At 43.6% G+C, this 9,387-nt stretch overlaps 1 non-coding gene across 1 annotated transcript; it reads left to right on the forward strand.

Annotated features, from left to right (window-relative positions):
* Nucleotides 1-399: 399 nt before the first annotated feature.
* TRNAA-AGC (transfer RNA alanine (anticodon AGC)) lies at nt 400-472 on the forward strand. Its single transcript has one exon. It is a non-coding gene; the product is annotated as a tRNA-Ala (tRNA).
* The last annotated feature ends 8,915 nt before the right edge of the window (nt 473-9,387 follow it).

The raw sequence follows: 9,387 nt of genomic DNA on the forward strand, positions 1-9,387 counted from the left end.
TCCTACTCATGAGAGCTCCACCTTCAGGGCTGAAGGAACTTGCAAAGGCCTGCCTCTGTACTGCTATCACATTAGACATCAGGATTTCAACATGCAAATTTTGTGGGGCTACAAACATTCAGACCATAGCATTTACTCAAAACAAAACAAAACAAAAATTACAAACAAGTCAAGTGAGATTTTAGAACGTTTCATCTAATGTAGACTATATTGTGTATCACTGACTTTAGCATGACTATTTCTTCCATGTCACTAATATTTCTTTGGAGATACTTTTAATGACTATAATATTCTGCCTTATGAAATTTTCATAATTTAATTAACCATTTAAGTAACCATCCATTGGCTGATGCTTAGGTTGTTTCTAGTTTTGACAGTTACATATAATACTGAGGAAATTCCCTGGTGGTCCAGTGGTTAGGATTTAATGCTAGCACCACCAAGGGCCCAGGTTCAATCCCTGGTCAGGGAACAGATAGGTACCAATGATGTGATTGCTTTAATCATTATCTGGATTAGTTTTGAAACAATACATTTGTGCCTTATGTTTGTGTTGGTGTGTTTACAGTTTGTTAATGCAAGGCCTTTTAGCCTTGCTGATTTTGCTTCTTGAGATATTGCAGTAATATCTGCCCTGGGTCCAGATACGTGCTATGTTAAGAGTCACATATTCTGATATACAAGTTTACATGTCATGAATTTGATACAGGAAGTTTACTTACTAGCAGATATTCCTCATTTGCCCTTTCCCCCTTTTTCTCCTCCACCTTTTCTACCTCCTGTTTGTTCTCTATTTTTCTATAATCCTCTTTTTCTTACCATCATCCATTTGTGACTCCACAGGCCACCAAAACAAGCACTGGGAGGATTTCAACTTCAGGAGAGTAAATCTACTTTCAATTACTGGGAGAATGAGTTGGGCTCCTGCTGGAAACTCAATCTTGGTATGAAATGTGGTGGGATTCTTCTTTGTCTTGAAGTTTCGGGATATCGGGAGATGGGGCTTGTGATGAGGGTGACAGTGGGATGTCCCTGTTTGATTCCTTCTCAGGTGCCTCCCCTGTGCTCTCCGCTGACTGCACATCCCTGCAGGACTCACCCTCATACTTCCTTCAGGCCCCAGCGGTGCCTTATCAGAGGCTTTCCTGTCTGTCCTATAGAGAACAACACCCTCTCCATTCCCCAGCCGAGCCTCTTCCTCTCTCCTTCCTTTGTTTTTCTCCATAGAACTTATTAGTCAGCACTCATGTAAGCTACTAATTTCACCTACTGGAGTACCACTGGTTTGCATGCCTCTGTATCCTAGCATCTGGGGCAATGCTGAGTACAGGGAGTACTCAGTGGGTGTTTGCCGAATGAATACATGTTGACAGCATCCCTGAAATTTAACAGTTGCTGCTGCCTTTGTAGATGTTCCCACGGACCTATGCTTGTGCACTGATAAAGATCTAGACACACCAGCCTTTCTGAATAGTGCATATGGGTGAATTCTCCTTGTACTTGTGAGCATAGACATTCTTTTCAGGAAATGCCATTGTCTGTCTTGCCCCTGTTGGTGTGCTCCTGGGATGCAAACTTGATGATGAATGCCCAGGAGATCTGGGAACACCCACAGTCTCTCTCAGAGCATTGCCAGTCCACCCCCTCACCCTCCAGGCTCCAGAGGGAGCTCTACGCACAAGAGATGTGCAAAATATATCTGTCATGATTGGTTGACAGTTTGTCCCCAAATCCTAGTTTGAAAGAGTTGAGCTGGACCACAGGGACAGGCAGATCATCTTGGGTGAGAACTTGAGTGTTTCTTTTCAGTGACCATCTGAGGTTGCAGTGGGTAGGCATGGTTTTAGCTTTTAGACATGCAGAGGTGAAAGCGTATACAAAATAGAGAGAATAGTATATTGAGGGATATGTTGCTGGATGGTGGTGAGGACTGACTGTGGAATTCACTGGAATTTGGGGGGGACTTCTAGAGGACTGCACCTATATTAGTTGTCACATTGGATGACTCAGGTCAGCCAACCTCCAGGAAGGCAAGTCTGTAATGCTCAGCCAGCTGATGGGCACCAGGCATTGTGCATCTTCTCAGCCTTCTCTAGAAGCCCTTGCAGGGTGCACTCTGAGACCCTCTCATGGTTGTTTGGAGAAGGAAATGACAACCCATTCCAGTATTCTTGCCTGGAAAATCCCATGGTTAGAGGAGCCTGGAGGGCTACAGTACATGGGGTTGCAGAATTGGACATGACTGAATGACTAACACTTTCACTTTTCATGGGTTGTATGTGTGCTTTGCTGCCCTGGTGGGATTTAGGATGGGCCCTCAGCTACACACAAATGGCAGACGTGTTTAATGTGTGTTGCCGTGAGACACCCACGGTCTTCAGCCATCATCAGTCTGTGGCTGTCATAAATCCTGCAAAGAGGCCTATACACCCTGAGGTGGACTTTGCTGGCATTCTTTCTGCCAGGCTCACAGAAGGGCTGTCATAAGCAGCAAGACACTGGAACCTCCTTTGCTTATAGTGGAAGATTTAAAGTGAAAGTGGCTCAGTCATTTCCAACTCTTTGAGACCACATGGATTATACAGTCCATGGAATTCTCCAGGCCAGAATACTGGAGTGGGTGGCCATTTCCTTCTCCAGAGGATCTTCCCAACCCAGGGATCGAACACAAGTCTCTCATATTACAGGCAGATTCTTTACCAGATGAGCCACCAGGGAAACCCTGGGAAGCCACTGGGGAATCCACCAGGGAAGGTTTAAAAGGTAGATGAAAATTGAGAAGAATTTTAAAAATGGAAGGAATGGTCACCATGATAGTGTATATTTTACTTCAAATAAATGTTATTGAATATCTTGTCTTGAGGGTTTTAACACTAGAGTCTGGCTGCCTCATTTCTGAAACCTGGGGTCTTTCTATTCTACTGCGCTGAAACGGGCTGGCAGGTGCAAAAGTGCAGACGGACTGAAGAACCATCTTTGGGAATGTGAGTCTGGAGACAGGACAATGAAAATCTTTCCTGAATATGCACTTGAGGTTAATCGAGAGGAGATAGTGGGGGACACACAATTAATTTGGAGCAGGTTGAAATTGTTGAAAGTGAAGTCACACAGCTGTGTCCGACTCTTTGCGACCCTATGGACTGTATTGGAGTGGGAGGGTATATTTATGTCTGTGTTTCAAAGACATGAGCATAGGTCTTTGATCAGGTATTTGAAACCCATGACCTGAAATTTGGGTAAAACGCATTCAGAAACCATAGAAATCTTGTCAGAATTAGAAAGGTAGGCAATGTTTGAGAAGAAAATTTCAGTCACTAAATTTGAAGGGACAGTGATGATATGGATAGTCATGTAGAAGGTGCCAGTCCAGAAAAGAGAGGACTGGTGCCAGAGAGTGTTTAGGTGATGTAGAGAAGACTACTAGTATGTGGGAGTTTCATATTGGTTTTGGCGACTTACAGGACACGAAGAATCTCAAAGATGACGTCAGCCAGTGGCTACTAGAAACAGTGTCGTGGTTGAAAGAGCAGGATATTTGGAAGAAAATAAACTCATCCTCCATCAAGTCTCCCTATTGTGGAAACTGTGGCTTTCTTGTGGTTAGTGGTCTTGCTCTCAGAGCCCATAAGAGGAGATATTTAGGAAGAGAGAGAGGATGTGTCAGAGATGCTTTGCCTCATCAACGTATGGATGAGGAAGGCATTGATCATCAGAGCAAAAATAAAGCAGAGGGATCTAATGTCTGATGCAAGCTGAGCCTTGATGAGTTTGTCTTTTTTAATACTTACTCATGGTTTTGAAAGGGACAAAGAAATGTATGACAGGGTGGTGTTTTCAAACCACACCCACATATTCTTTGATACTTCTCTAATCAGGAGTCTAATTCCCCTTCCCTGGAAAACAGACTCAATCCTGATGAGCAGACTGTGGTCCAGTGGCACAGTGACCCAGCGTCTGGCCTTTGAAGGTGATGACCTGGCTCTTTCTCCCGGGATTCTTGCTCTCAAGACCCAGCGGTCTTGCTGAGAGAAGCCCAGGATGCCTGGGCCACCATGGGCAGATGTTCTTCCAGCTGAGCTCCCAGCCAAGAGCCAGTGTTATTTACTAGACCTGTGAGCAATGAAGCGTCCAGAAGATCCCAGCCCCTGTCCTCTCTGACAGCAGCCTCACGACAGACCCTGAGTGGGAATGGCCTAGCTGACCCAGGTCAACCCATGGAAACCAGAGAAACTGAACTCCTCTCCTCCGTTTCCTCCTCCTCTTCTTCCTAATGAAAATTGTTGAGTTGCTTAGTTGCTAAGCTCTGTCTCTTTTATGACCCCATGGACTGTAGCCTGCTGGGCTCCTCTGCCCATGGAATTTTCCAGGCAAGATTACTGGTGGGTTGCCATTTCCTTCTCCAGGGGATTTTCCTGATCCAGGGATCAAACCTGCATCTCCATCGTTGAAGGCAGATTCTTTACCTTCTGAGCCACCAGGGAAGTTGTTTACCACTGAGCTACCTGGGAAATGAAAATTGTTGCCATTTAATCTACTAAGTTTGGGCTGGTTTACTGCACAGTAATAGATAATGAAAACACTAATCAATGGCAGATTTAAAAAATGATCAAAGGCCCCCTACTAATCTCCTCTTAACGCTTTTTCTTTCTCCTTTACTTTTTTATATCTTTGTAAGAAAGTGTCCTGATGATAAAAGGTGGGTGGTGGTGCAGAGATGAGTTTGACTAAGCATTGTCCCAGAGGCCCAGGGTGTCTGACCTGGCAGCATCTGTTAGCATCTGTGAGCAAGACCAGGTCACAAAGCTGCTCCTGTCCATTCAGAATTTCCCCTTGTTCTCATAAGGCGGTTCTCAGATAAAGGATGAGATATGCTTAGGTGGATATTTGCTTTGTTTCTTAAGATAATCATGATTCCTCTGCTTTAGTGCAGTTTCTTTCTATGACTTTCACTGGACTTGGGGTCAGATTGTGGGTATCACTCGGCAGTGTGCAAACACTGAGTTTCTGAGGGAGGTTTGTGTAAGAGAGGAAAGCTTTAAATGGTAAGGGCAAGAGGAAAAGTGGAATTCATGTAGGAGTGAGTAATAATAATTATTACTCCCATTGTACCTGTTGTCACATTCTTCTTTTAACATAATATATGTTTTACCTTGTGAATAAGATTTTAAAACTTTCAGAACCACTTTTCTCACCTTAAATGGTGAATTTTGGGTATCATTAGATTTGCAATTATATACAAGTCATAGCTATTTTATATCTGGTATGGAGCTCTTAGAAATACCTCGCTCAGACATTCACCCCACCTTTTGAAGAAAGAACATTTTTTGGTTTCCTGAGAGTCTTGCCAATGAGCCAAAGAATAGAGCATTTGTGAAGCCCTCTTTAAAGATGAAGAGAAGGCTTACTACTGCCAGTGAGGCTGCACCCCTGAGGAGAATTCTGGAAGACTCAGAGAGGGACCTGACTGATACTCTGCCGGCCTGAGCAAGATGGGTGAGGAATGGCTTTAAGATGGAGCTGCTGGGGGGTGTTGGCAGAACTAAGGAAAGAGGAAGAACATCGCCTTGTCTGCTTTCTCTAATCATTCTCTATACTTTCCACATTTACAGAGCGCTGTGCCACTGCAGAGGGAGACAAGACGAGTAGCTCAGCTGACCCTCTGTTTATCTGAGGACATTCTAGGCGCTGGGCTCAGGGGGACAAAGAAGAGTATGACACAGTCCCTGCCCTAGACAGACTCTGAGCGGTGATATCTATTTAATGTGCTTGGAAGTGAGTGGGGGCCCCTCCAGTGCTGTGAGTTAAAGAGTCTGCTCTTACTGAGTGATTGGAATGCTGACATTAAAAAGCATTACTCACCACCTTAGGATACATTCTTTTTCTCACTCTCCAGAGGTCATACTCCTGTCTTGTCGCTTAACAATTGTTAGGATGATCGACAGCATTTCTTAGGAAATACAAGAGATCTGCACATGTGACTAAACTAAAATATTGTATTTGAGGCTTCCTAAGTGAGACACCATATGAAGGCTCCTATCAACATCTTCTCCTTTAATCCTCAGAAGAACTCTACCAGAAAGGTTCTATGGTTATCTTTGTTTTACAGATGCACTAAATAAGGCACAGAGAGGTTCAGTCAGTTGCTCAAGGTCCCACAGCTGGCCCGTGGTAGAGTTAGGCTTTCGATCCAGTTCCAGAACCTGTTCTTTGTACTTCTGCTTCCAACTGAATGCTGGTGTCCCTCCTAATCATGAGATTTTATCACTCGGCTCGTAAGCTGATCCACCCATAGACCAATAGTTTGGCATCTCCGGAGGACCTCTTGGAGGTCCCAGGTAGCTCTGAGGGGTGCCTCCTGAGAAGGCAGCTGGGCATGGCACATGGGTTGGAGCCCTCGCTCTCTTAGGACTTGGACCAGGGCCATACTGTACCTACCCTGAGTCTCTTCCAGTTTTGGATTATTATCGTTTCTTTCTGGGTTTCCCAGGTGGTGCTAGTGGTAAAGAACCTGCCTGCCAATGCAGGAGATGTAAGAGACATGGGTTTGATCCTTAAGTTTGGAAGATCCCTTGGAGGAAGGCACAGCAACCTGCTCCAGTATTCTTGTGAAGAGAAGCCCATGGGCAGAGGAACTGGATGGGCTACAGTCCATAGAGTCACAAAGAGTTGGTCATGACTGAAGTGACTACACATGCATGCCTCCTTTACTTGTTAGCTGATGTCGGGATTTAATTTGTTTTGAGATGCCTGTTAGGTTCACTGTCAAGCCAGAACCCTTTATTTTGCATGAGAACTCAAGCTAGCTTTGTCCTAACTGGCTTCCCAAAATATGTAAGTTGAAAACAAAGGTTTTTCCAAATATTCTTACAGGACCTATTCTGCTTTCAGATATCTTGAGTCACAAAAAAGACAAAAGTTACAAGGCACTTGTGGTTGATAAGGTTTTCATCAGTTCAGGTGCTCAGTAGCGTCTGATTCTTTGCGACCCCATGGAATGCAGCACACGAGGCCTCCCTGTCCATCACCAACGCCCGGAGCTTACTCAAACTCACGTCCATTGAGTTGGTGATGCCATACAACCATCTCATACTCTGTCATCCCCTTCTCTTCCCGCCTTCAATCTTTCCCAGCATCAGGGTCTTTTCCAGTGAGTCAGTTCTTCACATCAGGTGACCAGAGTATTGGAGCTTCAGCTTCAGCATCAGTCCTTCCAATGAATATTCAGGACTGATTCCCTTTAGGATGGATTGGTTGGATGTCATTGCAGTCAAGGGACTCTCAAGAGTCTTCTCCAACACCACAGTTCAAAAGCATCAATTCTTTGGCACTCAGCTTTCTTTGTAGTCCAACTCTCACATCCATACATGACCACTGGAAAGAAAAACTATAGCTTTGACTAGATGGACCTTTGTGGGCAAAGCAATGTCTCTGCTTTTTAATAGGCTGTCTAGGTTGGTCATAGCTTTTCTTCCACGGAGCAAGAGTCTTTTAATTTCATGGCTGTAGTCACCATCTGCAGTGATTTTGGAGCGCCCCAAAATAAAGCCTGACACTGTTTCCACTGTTTCCCCATCTATTTCCCACGAAGTGATGAGACTGGATGCCATGATCTTAGTTTTCTGAATGTTGAGTTTTATGCCAACTTTTTCACTTTCATCAAGAGGCTCTTTAGTTCTTCTTTGCTTTATTAGAACTTAACAATAGAAAGATCCTAGCAGATCCATTCTCATAATTTACATTCTAAGATATTAGGATTAGTCAGAAGGTTTTCAGGAAGGAGAAACTGTCTTCAAGCAGGATACATTGTTGTTATACAATCCCTAGTACAGAGTTTAAACTGAGTTGCTTGTTGTATAATCATCAGTTCCGGGCTTAAAGAAAAAAAAAAAAAAACTTTTTATGTGATTAAGACTAAGGAATGTAGAGAAAAAGAAAAAAAAAACATTTTGTTCTTTCCTCCTCCTTGAGAATTCCAGACTCCTATTTTCTTCTCAAGAACCTTAGAACCCCTCTCTCCTCGGGCATTCCCAGACTTCTTATCAACCTGCTGAGGAATTGACTCTCTCACTGACATTCGTACACATTGCATTTGGACCTGTCTTTTGGTAGAAAGAATAATGAGGAAGCCTCTCTTCTGTTGGGCCTGCTAATTTTGCTTATCATCAGTGGATTTACCTTTTGCCACTTGGTAACTAGGGCAGAAAGTGAAGAGGAACTAAAAAGCCTCTTGATGAAAGTGAAAGAGGAGAGTGAAAAAGCTGGCTTAAAGCTCAACATTCAGAAAATGAAGATCATGGCATCTGGTCCCATCACTTCATGGGAAATAGATGGGGAAACAGTGGAAACAGTGTCCAACTTTATTTTTTTGGCCTCCAAAATCACTGCAAATGGTGACTGCAGCCATGAAATTAAAAGAGGCTTACTCCTTGGAAGAAAAGTTATGACCAACCTAGACAGCATATTCAAAAGCAGAGACATTACTTTGCCAACAAAGGTCCATCTAGTCAAGGCTATGGTTTTTCCAGTGGTCATGTATGGATGCTAGAGTTGGACTGTGAAGAAAGCTGAGCACTGAAGAATTTATGCTTTTGAACTGTGGTGTTGGAGAAGACTCTTGAGAGTCCCTTGGACTGCAAGGAGATCCAACCAGTCCATTCTAAAAGAGATCAGCCCTGGGATTTCTTTGGAAGGAATGATGCTGAAGCGGAAACTCCAGTACTTTGGCCACCTCATGTGAAGAGTTGACTCATTGGAAAAGACCCTGACGCTGGGAGGGATTGGGGGCAGGAGGAGAAGGGGACGACAGAGGATGAGATGACTGGATGGCATCACTGACTCAATGGACGTGAATTTGAGTGAACTCTGGGAGTTGGTGATGGACAGGGAGGCCTGGCATGCTGCCATTCATGGGGTTGCAAAGAGTCAGACACGACTAAGTGACTGAACTGAACTGAACTGAATCTTTTATGTTCTCAACAGGGACCCAAGGCAACAACAGCAGGGTGTTGTAGAAAATTGGTTCCATTTTAGTATGAATGCACTTTACCACACTGACCACATTCCTTTGGGAAGCACTGCCAGGGAGTTCTGAACTTAATATCTCATAATCTTATCGACTATTAGAAGCAATGCAAGGAATTTAGAATTTTAAAATTCATTTTATTTCTATATTGAATATATACAAAAAATGTGTATTCACATTATTTTAATCCAAGAGGAGAAAAAAAAGATGTGTAGTAAAAATCTCCTTTTAGTCCTGCTGCCCAGCTCCCCAGCTTGCTTCAGAAGCAACTAGTATTACTGATTTCTGACGTGTCATTTGGAGATGTTCAATGCAAATAGAAACAAATCAGCAAACAATTTCTTATTTATTTCTATTTTTTCCTT

This window comes from Ovis canadensis, chromosome 2 (genome assembly GCF_042477335.2).
Source record: "Ovis canadensis isolate MfBH-ARS-UI-01 breed Bighorn chromosome 2, ARS-UI_OviCan_v2, whole genome shotgun sequence".
Classification (NCBI taxonomy): Eukaryota; Metazoa; Chordata; class Mammalia; order Artiodactyla; family Bovidae; genus Ovis; species Ovis canadensis.